Genomic DNA, 20,194 nt, shown 5'->3' with positions numbered 1-20,194 from the left:
GAGGTTGGCTGCCAGCTTTAAAGGAGGTGGGAGCTTATCAGTTCATGCCAGCCCCACTCCCCCTGGCCCAGGCAAGAGGGGATCCAGCTCTGAGCCCATATTTTAAAGGACCCGTCCCTAAATCAAAACCATAACGAGGGGTTCCCTGGTGGCGCAGTGGTTGAGAATCCGCCTGCCAATGCAGGGGACATGCCCTGGTCCCCTGCCCAGGGTTCGAGCCCTGGTCTGGGAAGATCCCACATGCCACGGAGCAACTAAGCTTGCGAGCCACAACAACTGAGCCTGCGCTCTAGAGCCCGTGAGCCACAACTACTGAGCCTGCGTGCTGCAACTACTGAAGCCCGTGCACCTAGACCCCATGCTCCACAACAAGAGAAGCCACCGCAGTAAGAAGCCATACACCACAATGAAGAGTAACCCCCGCTCGCCGCAACTAGAGAAAGCCCATGTGCAGCAGTGAAGACCCAACACAGCCAAAAATAAAATTAAAAAAAAAACAAATAATGAGATTTTACTTTATACCTGTCAGAATGGCTATCATCAAAAAGAACACAACTAACAAATGTTGGTGAGGAAGTGGAGAAAAGAGAACCCTCATATACTGTTGGTGGGAACGTAAATTGGTGAAGCCACTGTGGAAAACAGTATGAAGGTTCCTTAAAAAACTAAAAATAGAGTGACTATATGATCCAGCAACCCCACTCCTGGGCACATATCCAGAGAAAACTCTAAATCAAAAAGATGCATGAACCTCAATAGTCATAGCAGCACTACTTAGAAGAGCCAAGATATGGAAACAACCTAAGTGTCCAACAACAGATGAATGGATACAGAAGATGTGGTACATATATACAATGGAATATTACTCAGCCATAAAAAACAATAAGATTTTGCCATTTGCAGCAACATGGATGGACTTGGAGGGCATTATGTTAAGTGAAATAAGTGAGACAGAGAAAGACAAATACTATGTGATATCACTTAGTTGTAGAATCTTAAAAATACAACACATTCGTGAATATAACTAAAAAGAAACAGACTCATAAATATAGAGAACAAACTAGTTACCAGTGGGGAGAGGGACGGAGAAGGGGCAATATAGGGGTAGGGGAGTAAGAGGTACAAACTACTAAGTTTAAAATAATCTACATGGATATATTGTACAACACGGGAACATACCAATATTTTATAATAACTATAAATGGAGTATAACCTTTAAAAGTTGTGAATCACTATATTGTATTCTTGTAACTTATATAATATTGTACAGCAACTATACTTCTGTTTGGCTGGCCAGGTTGCCCTATCTATCTTTAGGAAGGGCTAACACTCAGTCTTACCTTCTAGGGCAGTGTTGGCAAACTTTTTTGTAAAGGGCCAAATAGTAAACATTTTAAACTTTCCTGGCCAGGTGGTTTCTGCTACAACTGCTCAACTGCTCTTGTAGTGCTTAAACAGCTCTAGACAAGATGTAAGCGAGTGGGCACACTGGGTCCCAATAAAACTTTATTTACAAAAACAGGCAGTGGGCCGGACTTGGCCCCTGCCCACCCCTGGAGCAATTTCTTTTCTCTTGCCTCCCCCCAGCACACTAACCAACCAGACAGGTGCTTCCCAATGAATTTTAAGGCAGAACAGGCCCTGCCTCAACTCTTCCAACCAGGAGAGAACAGGTTTTTAGGGGAGGCTGGGTGGATACATTGACCAGTGAGCCCACAAAGTGGTATTACGGCCTAGGTCTGGGAGTACACGCCATGCGTAAGGCCCGCTCCTGACACCATCTCATTAAGTCCCTAGGACACTCCTGCATCCTATTCCCGGGAAATGGAACTGTAACAACCTCACTTCCCTGGCTGAAACACCCAACACAACAGGGAGGTGGGAGGGGCTTTTATGGAAGATCATATGTCCTCACGGAGTAGAGCCAGTCTGATACGAACAGGCAGGCTGCTAATTCCACCCCCCTCACCCCTTGGCAAACTGATGCTTTGTTTGTTTGTTTCTTTTTCTTTTTTTGTTTGTTTGGTTTTTAAAATTTATTTTTAATTGAAGTATAGTTGATTTACAAGGTTGTGTTAGTTTCTGGTGTATAAACTGATGCTTTTTAAATCCGGCATTGCAAACCCAGTGCCTACAGGGGCCAGGTGAGTCAGGTGGGACTGATTTTGGCTGCTATAAGACAATCTGGAGTTATAGGTGGGCTGCCTTTAACCTGTGCCAGGCCAGAGCACTTGTACAAACAGAGGCTCACACACCATGTGTCCAAATGTGTATAAAAGCTCTAAATCAGCTACTGATTGAAATATTCTCCTATCTCCTATTCTCCTTTCTTGACAAACACACCTTCACAACAAGCTGGATTCAGATATAGATTTCTTGGATTCTATTTTGGTTAGATTTCTATGTCAACCTGGGTAGGCTACGGTGGCCCAGTTGTTTAGTCAAATGCTAGTCTCAATGTGGCCATGCAGGTGTTTTGCAGCTGTGATTAACATTTAAATCAGTAGACTTTGAGGAAAGCAGATTGCTCTCCATAATATGGGTGGGCCTCATCCAATCAGTTGAAGGCCATAAGAGAAAAGACTGAGAGAAACTATTCCCAGAAGAGAAAGGAATCCTCAAGACAGAAGCCTAGAAACTCTGTCCGAGTTTACAGACTTGCTGACCTGCCCTACAGATTTTAGACCCGCCAAGCCCCACAATAGCATGAGTCAATGCCTTAAAGTAAATCTCTCTCTATATATCTATCTGTATACCCTTGGTTCTGTTTCTCTGGAGAACCCTGACTAATATAGACCCTGTGGGGCTCTGTGCTGGAACATGGTCTCCAGGGAGAGTGGGCTCTGGTCTGGGGCCTGCGCCTGTTTCCTGCCACCCCCATAGCCTGCACATCTGAGCTCCATCCAATGCCCCTCTTTCCATCTCACAAACAGTTGCCCTTGGCACCGCCCTGGGGCCTAAGTGTGCAGACATCTATGGAGTCAGTTATTAGAAATACTCACCACCCAGATCTAGCAGAAAGCACAGAATCCTGGGGTCTTGAGCCTGAAGCGTGGTTTAGGAGGGGGAATGAAGGTGAGGGGTCCAAATGGACATGTCTTCTTGGCTCTTTGGACCATTTGTCCTACAGGGCATGAAGAGGAGAACAGGGAAGTGCTATTTTTTTATTTTATTTATTTTATTTTATTTTATTTTAATTGACCTTTAAGGGTATAACACTTTTCCATCCATATAGAGATAAAAAGTTGCAGAACAGAGAATAACATTTGTCTTGTTGGAGGTTTACAGGAACATTGTGACCTGATCTACGTGGTCAGCTACAAGAACAAAGGATTCTGACACCAAGAAGTTTGCAACAACAAACCATGCCCCTGCCTCACCTGGCCTTTAAAAATGCTTTGCTGAAACCCTTCGCGGAGTTCAGGGGTTTTGGGGCATGAGCCACCCATTCTCCTTGCATGGCCCTGAAATAAACCTTTCTCTGCTCCAAACTCCAGTGTTTCATTTGCTTGGCCTCACTATGTGTCGGGCACACGACCTTGTGTTTGGTGACACTGAGAGCTTCGGAGGAGGCGGTTCTGTGCAAGCTGGCACATGGAAGGCAGACCTACCTCCATCTGCTCCCAGCTCCTCCATCTTTACCCCCAATAGCCCACCCATCAGCCCTTGGGTTAAGAGGGGACATACATGGAGCCAGCCTTGGTGGCCACATAGGCTGCATAGGTTATCATAACACTGAGGAATTTGACCCAGGGGGCATCTGGTGGGTTAAAATCCAACTCATGCTACTCACCAAGCCATGTGCCTGGCATGGGCTACATCTGCCCAGAGAAGAGGGCACCTCCTAATTCTCATAATGAGCTAGTGTGGCAGCTTTGGTGGCAGCCTGGATTTTGATTCCAAACCTGGCCCTGACCTTGAACAAGAGACACAAATTGTCCAAACCTCAGTGTCCTCATCTGTCAATGGCAACAAGAGTAGTGCTATGACAGGCAGAATAAAGGCCTCCCAGGGATGTGCTCATCCAATCCCTCAAACCTATGACTATGTTACCTTGTGTAGATGTGATTAAATTAAAGATCTTGAGATGGGAGATGATCCTGAATTATCCAGGGTGCCTAATATAATCTCAGGGGTCCTTATAAAAGGAAGGCAGAGGGTCAGAGTGAGTAGTGAGAGATTTGAAGAAGGAAGCAAGAGGAGGGAGGGGTGCCAGGAAGGGGGGACAAGCCAAGGAATGTGGGCTGCCTCTAGAAGCTCAAAAAGGCAAAGAAAAGGACTTTTCTTTGGAACCTCCAGAAGGAACCAGCCCTGCCAACACCTTGACTTTAGCCCAGCGAGACTGGCTTTGGACTTTTAGTTCCAGAACTGGCTTTGGACTTCTAGTTCCAGAACTGTAAGAGAATAAATCTGTGCTGCTTTCAGCCACTAAACGTGTGGCCATCTGTCACAGGCAGCAGAGGAAACTCACACAAGCACCTGTCTCAGGGGTGGTTTTAAGGATGGGACAACTGGTCACCTGACCCAGCCCTCAGCAACAAGACAGCCCCCCACCACCCAGGGTGGCTCCCACAGGACTCCACCCCTCCTCCAGCAGGATGGCTTTGTTTGGGGGCAGTGGGGAGTCCTGTGAATGCAGAGGGTCTGCCTGGCCTCACGCTGCCCCTCTGCCCAGAATCTTTTTCCTTCCGGTTTTATCCAGAGTCTTCTTCCTTCTGGTGTACCACGGCTGGCCCTGTTTAGGGACCCTGACCACCTCATCTGTAACAGGCCTGCTTTGTAGGTGTCATCACTCCTGTGCCTTTTCTGTCACAGGTCGAGGACCACAACTATATACGATGTTTTGTCTCCTCCACTAGATTTCTGCTTTATCCACCTGAATCCTCAGTACCCACCCTACTATCTGACATACAGCTGGCATTCAATAAATATTTTTTGAAGGATGGAGGGAGGAAGGGAGGAAGGAGAGAAGGAGGGAAAAGGGAAGGAGAGGAAGAAGAACCCCCAAGGGATCTATGTCCTTCAGATTCACAGCCCTCAAGATGACCGATTCATGAAAACACACTACAGGCAGAAGACAGGCTACGTCGTGTATAACTGGTGTGGATGGAGAGTGGCTGGGTTGCTGTGTGAGTCTAACTGCTGAAGAACAGGTGGAAGAGGTGGGACTCACCAAGCGCTCGCAGGAGCACAGGCTGCCTGGTTTCAGGGCAGGTGGACGTCATCTGGTCCTCAAAACTGTATCACGCCCCATCTACGTGTGGACCTACACCAGAGCAGCTGAGATGTCCCCAGCCCAGACCTGGACAAGGCAGAACAAAGCTTTGATCCTCCAAAAGGCGAGCTCCCCGCCATCCCAGAGTCCCCTCCCCTGAGTGCTGAAGCTGTCCTTCCCCTCCCCCACCCTGTGCAACACATTCATCCTTGTGTCCATGGCAGTGACCATGGGCTTCAAAGTCCCTCTTCCCATTCTCCCATGAGATGCCAGGGCTGTGTGCAGAGGACTCCTCTCAGGAGCTCTCGGCGGGGCTCACCTTGCAGACGTGAGCACATGGGAGGCAGCCTGAGCAGGTGCAATTCAGGCCGGGATGAAGATGCCATGGGAGTCCCGTCCGCAAAGACTTACTGAGCATGCGCCGTGTGCCGGGCCCTAGCCGGGGAGATGGGCAGCACACAAAGAAAGAACCTCACGTCGCCGTGGGTGTGATGAAGAAGAGAAAAGCAACACTGGTCCACTTTTGCCACTGGGTAGACCAGGGAGCTAGCAGGCCCATTTCCCCCATCGTTCCCCAAGGCTTCCTCCCATGCCTCGGATTTGAGCCAAAAGGGTGACTAATCAAAGATTAGGGATAATATCATATATTGTAAATGGAGAATGAGATGTGAGTATAATTAGAGAGTCATCTTTGAGGTGAGATTTGAAAGAGCTATGAAACTTTTAAACATGTGAACAGCCCTATCACCCAGAAATTCCACCTCAAGGTATATCTACTCTGGAAAAAATCTCTACACTTACACACAGAAGATACGTACAAAGACTTTATTATAGCATTGTTTGAAGTAGCTATAAACTGGAAACGATGTCTATTGATCCATAATATAGGAAGAGCAGTTTAAAAGGAGGAAGAGGATTTAGCTGCACTGAAGTGAAGATTCTCCAAGATATGATCACTGGGTGAAAGAACAAGTTGTAGAAAAATAAGTGTGACATAAGAGCATTAGTTCAGCCTTCTTGGGTCCATGGTAATGAATGTAAATGCACAGAGGATAGTAACCATGGTTACCTCTGGAAAGAAGGCTAGAGGGAGGGTGTGGTCAAAGCCTACAGGCTTGACTCAAATATTCCAGTTTTTACACAGAGAATTATGTGTGATTGCATAATTTTTACATCTGTATAATTAAACATTTGAAGGAAAGGAAAACAAGGTGATAGAACAATTCCCAAGTTGCACACCTCAATGTCAGCTCAGATGTCATTGTCTAGTTTGACAATAAAGACAAATGCCCTGATTGCTGTTTACAGAATACACACCCGCACACTTCACTCAGATGGGATAACAGCCCTATTACTTAGCTTTTGTTTTATTGGGTTTAAAAAAAAAAAAAAACACTCCAAAATGTCGTGCTTAAAAGCACAATCATTTTATTTGGCTCACAAATCTGTGGGTCAGCTGAGTGATGATTCTGATCTGGGCCAGCAAGGCTCACGTTTGCTGGGCTTACCCATGAGTTCGTGGTCAGCGGGCAGCCAGACAGTCTAGAATAATCTAACTCATGTATCTAGAATGTGACACTCTCTTCTCCTTGGCCTGGCTCTCATCCTCCAACAGGCTAACTCAGGCTTATTCATGTGGTGGTGTCAGAGGTCCAAAAGAATCACAGTGAAATCTGCAATGCCCCTGGAGGCTCTGAAATTCACAGTGTCACTTCCACCACCTTCCACTGGTCAAAGCAAATCCCGAGACAAACCCATGTAAAGTCTTGGGAAATAGACTCCACTCCACCTGCCTAATAATAGGAACCACTACTGTGTGCCAGGCCCTGTGCTAAGCACTGCGGGTATATTTTCTCATTATCTGCTGATAGTAACCCTGTAAGGAAGGAGACTCCAGGAAGCCTTTACCCCACTGACAAATTCTCCCCTGCAGATGTCTAAAATGCCACCATTCCTAGTTCTCTTCTGCTATGAGCTGAATTATGACCCCCACCCCCAAGACTCATATTGTGAATCCCTAACTCCCAGTGTGGCTCTATTTGGCGTTAGGAAGTAATTAAGGAGAAATGAAGTCATAAGGGTGGGGCCATGATCTGATAGGATTAGTGTCCCTGTAAGAGGAGACTCCAGAAAGCATCCTTTCTCTCTCCGCCAGATGAGGACACAGTGAGAAGTGGCCGTCTGCAAGCCAGGAAGAGGGCCCTCACAGGGCACGGAGCTAACACTTTGATCTTAGACTTCTCAGACTCCAGAACAGTGAGGAATACGTTTCTGCTGTGTAAGTCACCCAGTCTGTGGCATTTCTACGATGGTGGCCTGAGCTAAGACACTCTCTGCCCCCTTCTAAGATATAGCACCCCTTGAGCTGACGGCCAGACCCCCTCTGTAATTCCTCAGAGGCACGTGCAGTTTCCTGTTCTGTTCTCCTTCCCAGTGAGACAGATTTCAAGGTGAAGTCCCCCAGGACACCATGTTTCTGTGTAGAACCAATCCAACCCCCCTTTTTCTCTGCTTTTTTTTTATTGTTTCTGTGCTTGGAAGACACAGGTTTGGCAATGACTGCTTGAACCCAACAGGTGTGTCCTGAGTCGAAAGAGAACATCTCAGGAAGAGAAATGGGTCTGAAGGCACCTCAGCTGTTAGTAAGTATCTGTTGTGAACTTTCCAAGGATAATGAGAATAAAGGAAGAACAGAGTTCCACCTGGCAGTGCACAGGCTCCCCCCATTCCCACACTCCCCTGCCCCCCACAGAGCTCAAGCCCTGGCACCGAGCATGAAGGTCAAGGGCAGTGATGCCGACACCAGACCACCTGAACTCACATCCCATCTCTCAGCTTTTAGCTGTACCTTTGGGCACATCTCCCAACCTCTCCAGCCCTCAGTTTCCCCACCTGTACGATAGAGATTAACAGTGCCCTTCATCATGGGGTTGCTGACAACATTAAATGGGTTAATGCCCATCGAGCTTTCAGGGCAAGCTCTGGGCCACAGGAAGAGCCAACACATATTAGTCACAGTGTAACCACGGAATATACCCTGGAGGGAAGGGCTGGAGGGGAAGGGACATCCCAGGGCTACCCACCCCCAGTCCAGACACAGAGCTTGCCTCTCTGCCCCTCCCTGGGGCTCCTGAAGGAACTCTCTGCACAAGGGCACAGACCATGTGTGTGGGCTTCACACACATCCTACTCCTTCACCTTCACAACAGTGCTCAGAGGAAGGTGTGGGGACCCATGTTAACAGGTGGAAAAATAAGGCTAAGAAAATTCAGCATCTCGCCCTACATTACACACCTGGTGAGCAAACACCAGATTCCCCACTCTGTTTCTGACTTCCAGGAACATCTTAGCACACTTTGGATGAGAGGGATGGATGCTGGAAGGTCCTCCAGAGTCACCTGACCCCGTGTTCCCATTTAGAACCTACCTCCATGCATGCCCTTCCTAGCGCTTGCAATGAGGAAAGGCAGGCAGACCTGGGTTTGAATTCAGGCCCCACCACCTATGATTTAGGTAAGTCACTTAGCCTTTCTGAGCCACAATTCCTCAACTGTAAAATGCGTAGATTAAACAAGCTGTTAAAAAACAAGTGACAAGGGCTTCCCTGGTGGCGCAGTGGTTGAGAATCTGCCTGCCAATGCAGGGGACACGGGTTCGAGCCCTGGTCTGGGAAGATCCCACATGCCACAGAGCAACTAGGCCCGTGAGCCACAACTACTGAGCCTGCGCGTCTGGAGCCTGTGCTCCGCAACAAGAGAGGCCGCGATAGTGAGAGGCCCGCGCACCGCGATGAAGAGTGGCCCCCGCTCGCCACAATTAGAGAAAGCCCTAGCACAGAAACGAAGACCCAACATAGCAATCAATCAATCAATAAATAAATCTTTAAAAAAAAAAAAAAAACAAGTGACAAGCCCAAGATAGAGTCATTTGTGCTAAAACCAAGACTTAATACTTGACCTTATTGCGGTTATAAATAACCCTCCCCAGGAATGTAATCCTAACCAGTCAGTGTGGAATTTTCTGGTCAGCACCAATGAGGTCATCCTTTCCATCTCCCAAAGGAAGATGAGGTCATCTGCCACATAGACCCCATCCGTCCCCCATGGGTAGGTTACCCAAGCCCGAAATAATCTTCTTTGTTTATGACGTCCTTGTATTGCCTTTAAAAACCTTTCCCTTTCTGTAGCCCTTTGGAAGTCCCTTCTATTTTCTAGATGGGATGCTGCCTGAATCATGAATCACTCAATAAAGCCAATTAGATCTTTAAAATTTACTCAGTTGAATTTTGTTTTTTAACAGATTGGTGGCAGTGATAGAGGTGTCCAAAGCAAACCTCTGATGGCATTCAGGGACAATGAGAAACACAGGCATGGTACCCACAAAGCCTTTTTAATTTATTTATTTATTTATTTATTTTTGGCTGTGTTGGGTCTTAGTTTCTGTGCGAGGGCTTTCTCTAGTTGTGGCGAGTGGAGGCCACTCTTCATCGCGGCGCGCGGGCTTCTCACTATCGCGGCCTCTCTTGTTGCGGAGCACAGGCTCCAGATGCGCAGGCTCAGTAGTTGTGGCTCCCGGGCCCAGTTGCTCCGTGGCATGTGGGATCTTCCCAGACCAGGGCTCGAACCCGTGTCCCCTGCATCGGCAGGCAGATTATCAACCACTGTGCCACCAGGGAAGCCCCACAAAGCCTTTTTTGAGTTCACTGTATTTCTCACCATTTCTGAGGGCTGTAGGTAAGTTCCTCTTGGTTCTGAGCTCTGCTCTCTTTGCCTTGAGTTCCTGATATAACTGGCTTTCCAGCCGGTTCACCATTTGTCTGGAATCACTCATTCCACGTTGGGGGCTGTTGCTAGTTCAGACCACGATTTCCCATTAGATTAGAAACCTCAGGCTTTGGTTCTGTTCCCAGGTACTACATTGGGCACCTCTGGTGGCAGCTGTGGTGCCTCATTTGAGGTCCCCCGGTTCCATCCTTTCCCCCGTCCCAGGTTCCACTGGGAACTAGGGAACTGTGGCTGGTGCACACAGGGCCTTTTTCTCGGCCAGGCCGCAGTGATTGGTCACTGCTGGGGGTTAGGGCGCACATGTTTGTTTGTTTTGTTTTGTGCAGATAAAGTCTAACTGAAAGAGATGAGATATTTAATTTCTAGAGTCAAGTACATAAGAGTTCTGGCACACTTCTTATTTTATGTCTAAGAACTATAATCCTGGAAGCTGTAAATATCTATAAAAATGGCCAAATCTTACTAAAAACAGCCTGGAATTACAATGGCCATTAGAAGGAATGTTCCAATTAGATAAGATCACATAAGAAGTACATTTTATATATATATACTTATATATATATACTTACATTAAAGTATAGTTGATTTACAATGTTGTGTTAATTTCTACTGTACAGCAAAGTGATTCAGTTCTATATATATATATATATATATACACACACACACACACACACACACACACACACACACACACACACACACACACATTCTTTGTCATATTCTTTTCCGTTCTGGTTTATCGCAGGATATTGCATATAGTTCCCTGAGCTGTACAGTAGAACCTTGTTGTTTATCCATTCTATATATAATAGTTTGCATCTGATAATCCCAAACTCCCACTCCATCCCTCCCACACCCCCCTTGACAACCACAGGTCTGTTCTCTACGACTGTGAGTTTGTTTCTGTTTTGTAGATAAGTTCATTTGTGTCATAAGAAGTGCATTTAAAAGTAAGAATTCCCAAATTAAACAAACAGAATGGAATACCTATTTTATTGGTATACAGAAGCTTCCAAAAGTCTTCAAAATTCCAAAATAGCTTCATTTAAAAGTTTGTTACAAAAGGTTAATGAAAGTTTAGAGACTACAAGACCATAAACAAAAGTCCACCAAGTTGATGGCCTTACAGACACCACCATGTTTACCTTTAAGGGAAGGCCTTCATTTGGGCCCCTCCCAGAGCTGACTGTACTCTGAAGAATTTTCTAGTAAACTGCTACAATATTCCCTTAAGCAGCCAAGGGGAAACTAAAATTAAAATTTTTAAAAATCTTGCCAAATTCTGAAATTTATTGAAACTGTGTTCTCCACTTTAAACCTCACTCAGAGCAGGCAGATGGGATCCGGGGAGAGCTGGTAGAACCTGGCTAAGGGTGAGAATTCTAACCAGAGTCAACTTTCCCAGATCTCTGTCTGTAGCGCCCAGTCGGGAAAGGAAAATAAAATTTCATGTTGTCCCTTCCTTTCCAAATCCAGATCCATTGGTTATTGATCCTTTCTCTCCTGGGGATAGCTATTGCCTTCTTGCTTTTCTCATTTTATGTCCTAAGAGCTTGGCTTGGATTTCCGCCTTCCTGGGACATGCAGGCTGTGGGTTCTTTCTTTTGGCTATCTTTGAGGGTGACTCCGGATCTTGGGAAGCTAATAACTTTTACACCCTCTTTGAGGATGCCTCTTTGGTCCATGGACTTGTTTAATACTGTCTGAAATATTTACTCTTTGTCCCAACTGAAAACTGACAAGGTATATATTTAAAAGAATTTTTTTGTAGCTCTGTAAGTCAAAAGGTGGCCAGATTAGAAGCTGATATTCAGAGTCTGCTAGGAAAAATTTTTTAAAGCCTTCTCCCCTAAGCTAAGATAAAACTATGTACCCAGAGGGAAAGAAGCAGCAGACTTGGGAGAAGCTCTGAAGGAGTTACAATTTTGTAAGAAACATTGACATTTATAAAGGAAATCTCCATTTGTAAGGGTGTCTCCCTCTCTGTACCGGGAAAATCAGAATGACTCTAAGTCTCTAGAAACTCTTACCAAGGGAAAGGGCCATGACCTTCATCTGCATCACAACCTTGCCCTTGTTTACTGTGTGTTCCTGGTCACCTCCCATGACTGACTCCCCACCCCGACATCTTCTTTTGTCTTTAGCTGAAGATGGTATTTAAGGTGAAGGCTTGGGCCATGTGGGAGAGTTAACTCAGTTTTTCTGGATACATCCTGGGTACACAGGAGGTATACCTGTTATTAAACTTTTGTGTGTTTTTCTCCTGTTCATCTGTCTTATATCAATTTAATTATTAGAGCAGCCAAAGAACATAGAAGGGAGGAAGGGAAAATTTTTCCACCCATACATGTGGATTAAATTAGATACTGCAGGTAATAATCCTTATGTAGTAAATGCTCAGCAGAATCTAGTGTTCTTCTCCCCTGACGGACGCAGAAGGTGGTGGTACCAAACAGAACTTGGGTCCACTCGCCCACCAATGTACTGACACTGCATTGTGTTGAAGGAAAATACAGCGTTTATTGCAGGGCCCAGCAAGGAGTATGGGCAGTTCATGCTCAAAAGACCCTGAACTCCCCTGGTGGTCTTCAGGGAAGAGTTTTTAAAGGCAAAATTTGGGGTGAGGGCTGCAGGGTGCATGATTTTCCTCTGATTGGTGGGGGAGTGAGGTAACAGGGTAATGTTTCAGGAATCTTGATCAGCAACCTTCTGGTTCCAGCCTGTCTGGGGTCTGTGTGCTTGTGTTCAGCATGTAGTCACCATCTACCACCTGGTTGGGGGCCTTAGTTTCTGCGGAACAACTCAAAGACATGCATCATATTTTTAAGTATATCCCTTGAGGAAGAACTAGGACTCTGTTTTATTGCTGAACTGTTTTTTCTTGACTGCTTTTCCTTTGTTTCTGCATTGCCTCACTCCCCTAATTAGTGACAGCTTGAATCTGCTCTTTGGAACTCAGGGAAGGCCTAGGAGACTGAAGCCTTTTTCTACAAACAAGAAATGGGGAACTCAGAGGGGCTTCTGCAGCCAGGAGGGCCCCACAGGATCCTGCTTGGTGTCAGGGGGAGAAGAACCCCAAAGTCATGGGGCCTCCAGCTGCCCCTGGCCAAAAACTTCACAGTTTCTGGGCTCTCTTCCAAGCTCCCAGGTGCTGACTGTGGGATTCCTCCAGGAATTTGCTGGTAAACATCTTAATCTGCTCTGAGAGGCACTGAGCAAAGAGGGAAAATTAACATTTTGGAAGCAAGTGCATCAGCCATGGGTCTGATGGAAGATATTTGAAAGCCTCTTTATCAGCCCAACTCTGTACTTTTCCAAGTCAAATGCTTCTCAATTTCCAGAGTTCCTGAAAAATCATTCTTTCAGCCTTCCACTGAATAAGCATTTCTTGAGCACCTACTCTGCACCGAGCCCTGCACTAACCACTAAAGAGATGAGAGTGCCTGCTTTCTCTCATTTGTTGAAAGGACATTTCCTGAGTGCCTACTATGCACTAAAAAATTCATTTTTCTTCTACACTTGTGAGCTCTTGGCTGAACCCCCTGTAATAAAGACAGATGAATAAAAGAATAAAAGAAAAATAAACAGAAGTTTATTAACATGTATACTTCATGTGTCCATGGGAGATATCCAGAGAAAAATAAGTAGTTTCCCAAGGTGACCTGAGCGAGCCATTTAATACCATCATCTTCAGCAAAAGACAAAGGAAGGTGTAGGGTGGAGACAGTCATGGAAGGTGACCAGGAAAAGCACAAGGGTTAAGGTTTTCATGCAGATTGAAGTCAAACCTTCTCCACTGATAAAAGTTTCTAGAGATTTAAAGCCATCCTTCTTTGTCTGGTACAGAGAGAGAGACATGCTTACAAACGGAGATTTCCTTTAAATGTGAATGTCCCTTACAAAAGGGTGACCACTATTCTGTTTTCAGAGCTTCTCCTGTATCTTCTGTTTCTCAGAAAAACCCTTATGTCAAAGAGGCATGTTTTGGGGTGGCATATTCTCCTACCCTTCAAGTGCAAGACCCAGTGGACACAAAGATGGAATTCCTCATCCCTGACCCCAAAGGATTCCATAGTTCCAAGTATAGACAGCAAGAAATACAACAAACACAGAAAAATTACTCCTACTATGTGTCCTCCAGAGCCTTCCTTCACACTGAGTGCTAGTAACATGAGAAAAGGAGCAATATTTTAAGCTATAAGCAGTCATGGAGGAATTCCAGGCTTCCCAGTAAGGGTAATGGAAAATTTGGGAGAGGGGAATGGACCTTCCACAAAATCTTTGAAATTGGACCACATAGGTGATACCTAAATGCCGATTCATCCAACCATTTGACAAATATTTGCTGAGTGCCTACTATGCACTAGGCATGGTATCTAACTAGTGCACAAGTCTTACTTCTCTTTTCCCTTCACTTCAGACAGAGCAGAGGCCATCACACTGGAAATATACAGGCACATCCCAGCATTATACACATGGGTGCCCAAGAAGTATATTGGATACCCTTTTAAGAAAACAACTGCCTTTCTCTCAGGAGATCCATTGCCATTATTAATTCAAGAACATCTTAGAGAAATCACTCCCTGTCAGGGATGTTAGTGTAGGGGTGGAAAATTTTCCCTATTTTCCTTCTAGTTTCTTTGGCTGGTCTAATAATTAAATTGATGTAAGACAGATTAACAGGAGAAAAACAAATTTAATTTTGTATGTACAGGAGCCCCATAAAAATATGAGACTCAAAGAAATGACCAAAGCAAGAAGATTTACACCTTTTAGACACAGAAACAATAAATTTGTGATGAATTGAAAAGACAGATGGGTTTGGGCTTGGGGTGGTAAACTGGTAAATAAGTGACAAGTTTTGTTTATATAGCATTCTTGGCCCTAAATTCCCTGTATCTGGTGATAAGGTTGCCTCCTACCCTCCTGCTATAGGAAGGGTACCTTCACAAGGAAGATTTATCTCCTGCTTTTGGGACACAAAGGAAGGTCAGAGTGTCCTTTTGTACGGGCTGTTTCTCAAGTACCTATAATTCAAAATAATCAATATGCCAAAATGGCATTTTTTGGGGTGGCATATTCTGCTCCCCTTCCTCAGTTTAGGAAGAAAGTCACTCCCTCTCCTGTCAAAAGCCAGACTGTGCTGCATGGTCATCTCCTGCTTGTCTTTACAGCTGTGGGATAAATAAGCCCCAAACCAACTTGGCCTCCATTTTAAACTAATGAGGTGGGGCTTCCCTGGTGGCACAGTGGTTGAGAATCTGCCTGCCAATGCAGGGTACACGGGTTCGAGCCCTGGTCTGGGAGGATCCCACATGCCGCGGAGCAACTGGGCCCGTGAGCCACAACTACTGAGCCTGCGCGTCTGGAGCCTGTGCTCCGCAACAAGAGAGGCCGCGATAGTGAGAGGCCCGCGCACCGCGATGAAGAGTGGCCCTCACTTGCCGCAACTGGAGAGGGCCCTCGCACGGAAATGAAGACCCAACACAGCCATAAATAAATAAATAAAAATTTAAACTAATGAGGTGTGCTAACTAAAGAATGTCACTAAAACCAAGCAAGACCCTGCAGGGCCCTCCTGGGTACAAAGTCCTCTCCATGCCTTCTCATTTCTTGTTTGTAGAAAAAGGCTTTATTTATAGTCTCCTAGGCTTTCCCTGAGTTCCAAAGAGAAGACTCAAGCAGTCACTAATTAGGAAAGTGAGGGCATGCAGAAACAAAGGAAAAGTGGTCAAGAAACAATAGTTCAGGGACTTCCCTGGTGGTCCAGTGGTTAAGACTCCACGCTCCCAATGCAGGGGACCTGGGTTCAATCCCTGGTCAGGGAACTAGATCCTGCATTCCGCAACTAAAAGATCCCGCATGTGGCAATGAAGATCCCGTGTGTCACAACTAAAACCTGGCCCAGCCAAATAAATAAATTAAATTAAATAAATAAATATTAAAAAAAAAAAGAAACAATAGTTCAGAAATAAAACAGAGACTCCTAGCTCCTCCTCAAGGGATATCCTCAACAATCTGACATGTATCTTTGAGTTGTTCTGCAGGAACTAAGGCATCCCCACCAACCAGGTGGACGATGGTGACTACATGCCAAACACAAGCACACAGACCCCAGACTGGTTGGAACCAGAAGGCTGATGATCAAGATTCCTGAAACACTACCCTGTTACATCACTCTCCCACCAATCACAGGAAAGTTATGCACCCTGCAGCCCTCACTCCACATGGTGCCTTTAAAAGCTTTTCCCTGAAAGCCATGGGGGAGTTCAGGTCTTTGGAGCATTAGCTGCCCATTAGCTGGCTTGGCCCTGCAATAAATGCTGTACTTTCCCTCACCACAACCCAGTGTCAGTACAGTGACTTTGCTGCATAGCAGGCAAGTGAGTGGACCTGAGTTTGGTTCAGTAACAGTTAGGACCTCTGATCTACAGCCAGTTGGCCACAAGCACAGATGACAACCTGGACGTGCAGGTGGTGTATGAATTTGGGGTGGGGTGGGGTGGGCGGGTGTGATGGTATTGTAGAACTGAGCCCTTATCCTTTGGGATCTGATGCGATCTCCAATGTCAGTACTGAGTTGAACTGTAGGACACCCAGCTGGTGTCGGAGACTTGCTCGGTGGTGTGAGGAGGAAAAACCCACACACTGGAATTGGTGCAGAATCCTACAATGACATCTTTTTTTTTTCTTTCTGACTCAGTTCTTGCCCAGCCCTACCACATAGCCGGGCTCAATGAGTTTGCGAAAACAGAAATTGAAAAGACAGAATAAGGCAGCCCACAGCTGCATGTCAAGGCATAGAGTCAAAGCACGGTATTGTACAGATGCCAGAGAAGGGAGCAGACAGGACAGGCAGTCTTCCCGGGGCTCCTCCCATCTGTCCACAAGGGCTCCCTGCTTACCTGGGCTTTGTACTGGGATTCTTTGTTCTTTTTATCATAGAATTTTCAAAATAAACATAGAAGTAGGGAGAATCATATAATGAACCACCACCCCCCCCAACCATGTATCCATCACCGGCTTCAAAAATTACCCACATTGTTCATCTAATTTCACCCTCTCTTCTTTTCCCAGAATATTTTAAAGCAAATATTTCACCATATCATATCATTTCACCCATAAATACTTGTTTGTATTACCAACAGATAAGGCCTTTAAAAGTATATAACTACAAAATTATTATCACGTGTAATAAAAATAAAAGTAATTCCTTCAAGGGCCAAATTTCTCCAACTGCCTCAATTTTGTTCTAATCAGGATCCAAATATAGTCATTGCATTTAGTTGATATGTCTCTTAAACCTCTTTGAATCTGTAACAGTCCCTTTCTCCCATTTTTCCTCTGGAAAAATCAGGCTATTTGTCTAGTAGAATTTCCTACCTCCTTGTAAAGTCCTTTCATGGGTTCCTCTAACCTTTGGATTTCCTGTGAGCCAGAAATTCAATCTGGATGCTTGATTATATTCAGGTTGAATGATTTTGGCAGAAAGCATTCATAGGTGGTCCTGGGTATTTCCTATTGCATCACACACCAGGAACGCATAATTTGAGTGGGGTTATGTCTCCCCATATAAAATCCCTCATTAACCTTTTACCTGTTGGTATTAGCATCTAATGGTGGTTCTTAACTAGGTCGTGAGAGGTCGCAAAATTCCAGCTGACCTTTAAAAGACAGGATTGCTCTGAGCTGAGTCTCAGGGCCTAACTTCATATATAAGGTTAGACGTAGGTGTCTCACCCCTCCGAACACAGCCTGAAGACGTATTTCATTTAAAATTAAGTGTTTTTTGGGACTTCCCTGGCAGCCCAGTAGTTAAGACTCTGCACTTCCACTGCAGGGGGGCACAGGTTCAATCACTGGTTGGGGAACTAAGATCCCACATGCCACACGGCGTGGCCAATAAATAAATAAATAAATATAAATAATAAAATAAAATTAAGTGTTTTTTTAAACAGTTGAGCCAATATTTTAATGTGGGGGTAGTGCACATTTTAAAAATGCATATTTCCAGACTCTTTTGCAAAATCAGGAATTCAGCAGTGCTGGGTCAGCCCTTCCACAGGGCGGCAGTCCACAGGATCTGACTAGTGGCTGACACCCTAGAACAGTGTGTGCTCCTGGGTCTCCATGTCCCTGCCACACCCTCCCGTATCCCCAAAGCTGAGATTGAGACTCAGAGGCTTCTACTTGCTGTGCTGTTTTCCTTATGATAGAGAAATTGTTCTCTGTGCCAAGACCTCCATCAAAAGTTGTAAACCAAAAGATATACCAGAAGGGAAGCTGGTTTCAAGAAAATTAGTAAAGAGAACATTTTCTTGTGAAAATGACTTTTTATTTTTTTAATGAGAATAGTCAAATAAAGCATATCTGTGTTAAAAGAATATGACTTGAGATGCTATTGGGTTTCTGCCAGCCCAGTTTGTTCATTAATTTCTAGGCCATTGAGTTTGCATACATGTTTACTCTCTCCCTCAATAATATCATTCCCATGACTTCAGCTACTATCTTGTTATGAACTGAATTGTGTTCCCCCCAAATTCATGTTGAAGCCCTCACCCCCCAGTGCAGAATGTGACTATATTTGGAGACAGGACCATTAAAGAGGTGATTACGTTAAAATGAGGTAATATGTGTGGGCTGTAATCCAGTATGACTGGTGTCCTTATAGGAAGAGCAGATTAGGACAGAGAGAGAGATACCAAGTGATGCCGAAAGCTCGGCCTCTGTGCACCAGTGCCAAATCGAATCTCAGAGACAGAGTTTTGGGTGAAGTAGAAAAGAATAGCTTTATTGCTTTGCCAGGCAAAGGGGGACACAGCAGGCTCGTGCCCCTCAAAATTATGTGTCCCAACCTGGGGAAATTTGGTGAGGTGTTTTAATAGTAATGGTTCAAGGGTGGGGTTTCTGATAAGGATCAGGGTGTGTGCAGGGTCTGCACTCCTTTAATCTGGTCTCAGGTGGTCTCCTGATGAGCTTCTCTGGTTCTCGAGGAATGAAGAATGCTTCATCAAGTAGTTAAAATCTTCCATTCGTTGGGGGTTTTAATTTTGTAATGAGCTCAAAGATATTGCTATGTGTATCCCTTGAGGCAGAGCCAGGACCCTGCCCCAAGGCTGCATTATTGTTTCTTGGCGGCTCCTCCCCTGTCTCGGCATCCCCTCCCTTCCCTGATCAACAACTGTTTGAACCTGCCCTTAGGAACTCAGGGAAGGTCATGGAGGCTGGGGTCTATTCCCTACAAACAAGAAATGGGGGACACAGAAAGGCTTTTGTGCCCAGGAACCCCACAGGGTCCTGCATGGTTTCACAAGAGTGTATGTTCACAGAGAGATGATCATGTGAAGAAACAGCAAGAGGGTGGCCTTATGCAAGCCAAGAAGAGAGGCCTCAGAGGAAACTAACCAAGAGGCACCTTGATCTTAGACTTCCAACCTTCAGAACTATGAGCAAAAAAATTTCTGTTGTTTAAGTCACCCAGTCTGTGGTATTCCGTTATGGCAGCCCTAGGAAACTTATACACATCTCTATGATGAAGATCCCAAATCCATGTGCCCAGCTCACATGACTGCCCTAAGCCCCAGACCAGAATATCCGACAGCCTGCATTGTAGCTACAAGCAAAAATCTCACAGATTTGAGCCAAGGTGCAGAGACAGGAATTGACTATGTTGGGAGGATACAGGGGTAGATAGATTAGAGAGTAAAGAGAAAGAAGTCTGGACAAGTAGGTTGCAGGGAGATTGTGAAGTGGCAAGACGCAGTAGGTTTTCTGGAGGCCACCAAAGATTTCAAAGTGCCTTTTGTGTGATCAAACAACTGGGGTACTGCTGCTTGCCACTTACAAAATCAACACTCACAGATATTGGTAGAAAGGAAAGGTGCCTTTAATCAGAACGCTGGCAATCTGGGGAGATGGTGGATCCAACGTCCCCCCAGAACCACCTCTGAAGATTCTGCTCGGGCATGAAACTTTTAAAGGGAAGAAGGGAAGCAATCTCAGTTAATCGAGATACAAGGTCAGAGTTGTCCCATCCCCCATTGCGTGCAGGCTTTTGTGCAGGCTCCTTGACTTCTTGTCTATGATCTTCCTCTAGTTGTTATCTTGTTCACGCAGTTTGTTCGGGAGATTACTGAAGGGGAAGCTAAGGAAGAGGTCTGGTCATCTCTTAATTACTTATTCTTCATTTCTACTT

The 20,194-nt window shown here is 45.3% G+C and overlaps 2 long non-coding RNA genes across 2 annotated transcripts; one reads left to right on the top strand and one right to left on the bottom strand.

The window, feature by feature from the left end:
- Positions 1–299: 299 nt before the first annotated feature.
- LOC309625305 lies at positions 300–5,611 on the bottom strand. Its single transcript, XR_014242445.1, has 3 exons — positions 5,535–5,611; positions 5,174–5,302; positions 300–3,124 (listed from the first exon to the last, which is right to left on the bottom strand). It is a non-coding gene; the product is annotated as an uncharacterized lncRNA (long non-coding RNA).
- A 3,130-nt stretch (positions 5,612–8,741) lies between these two features.
- Positions 8,742–15,960, top strand: LOC309625314. The gene is made up of 2 exons (XR_014242455.1): positions 8,742–8,822; positions 9,137–15,960. It is a non-coding gene; the product is annotated as an uncharacterized lncRNA (long non-coding RNA).
- The last annotated feature ends 4,234 nt before the right edge of the window (positions 15,961–20,194 follow it).

This window comes from Balaenoptera borealis, assembly GCF_965194805.1.
Source record: "Balaenoptera borealis genome assembly, chromosome: 3".
Lineage (NCBI taxonomy): Eukaryota > Metazoa > Chordata > Mammalia > Artiodactyla > Balaenopteridae > Balaenoptera > Balaenoptera borealis.
The sequence above is the reverse complement of the archived record's forward strand: the minus strand, read 5'-3'. Positions and strand labels throughout refer to the sequence as shown.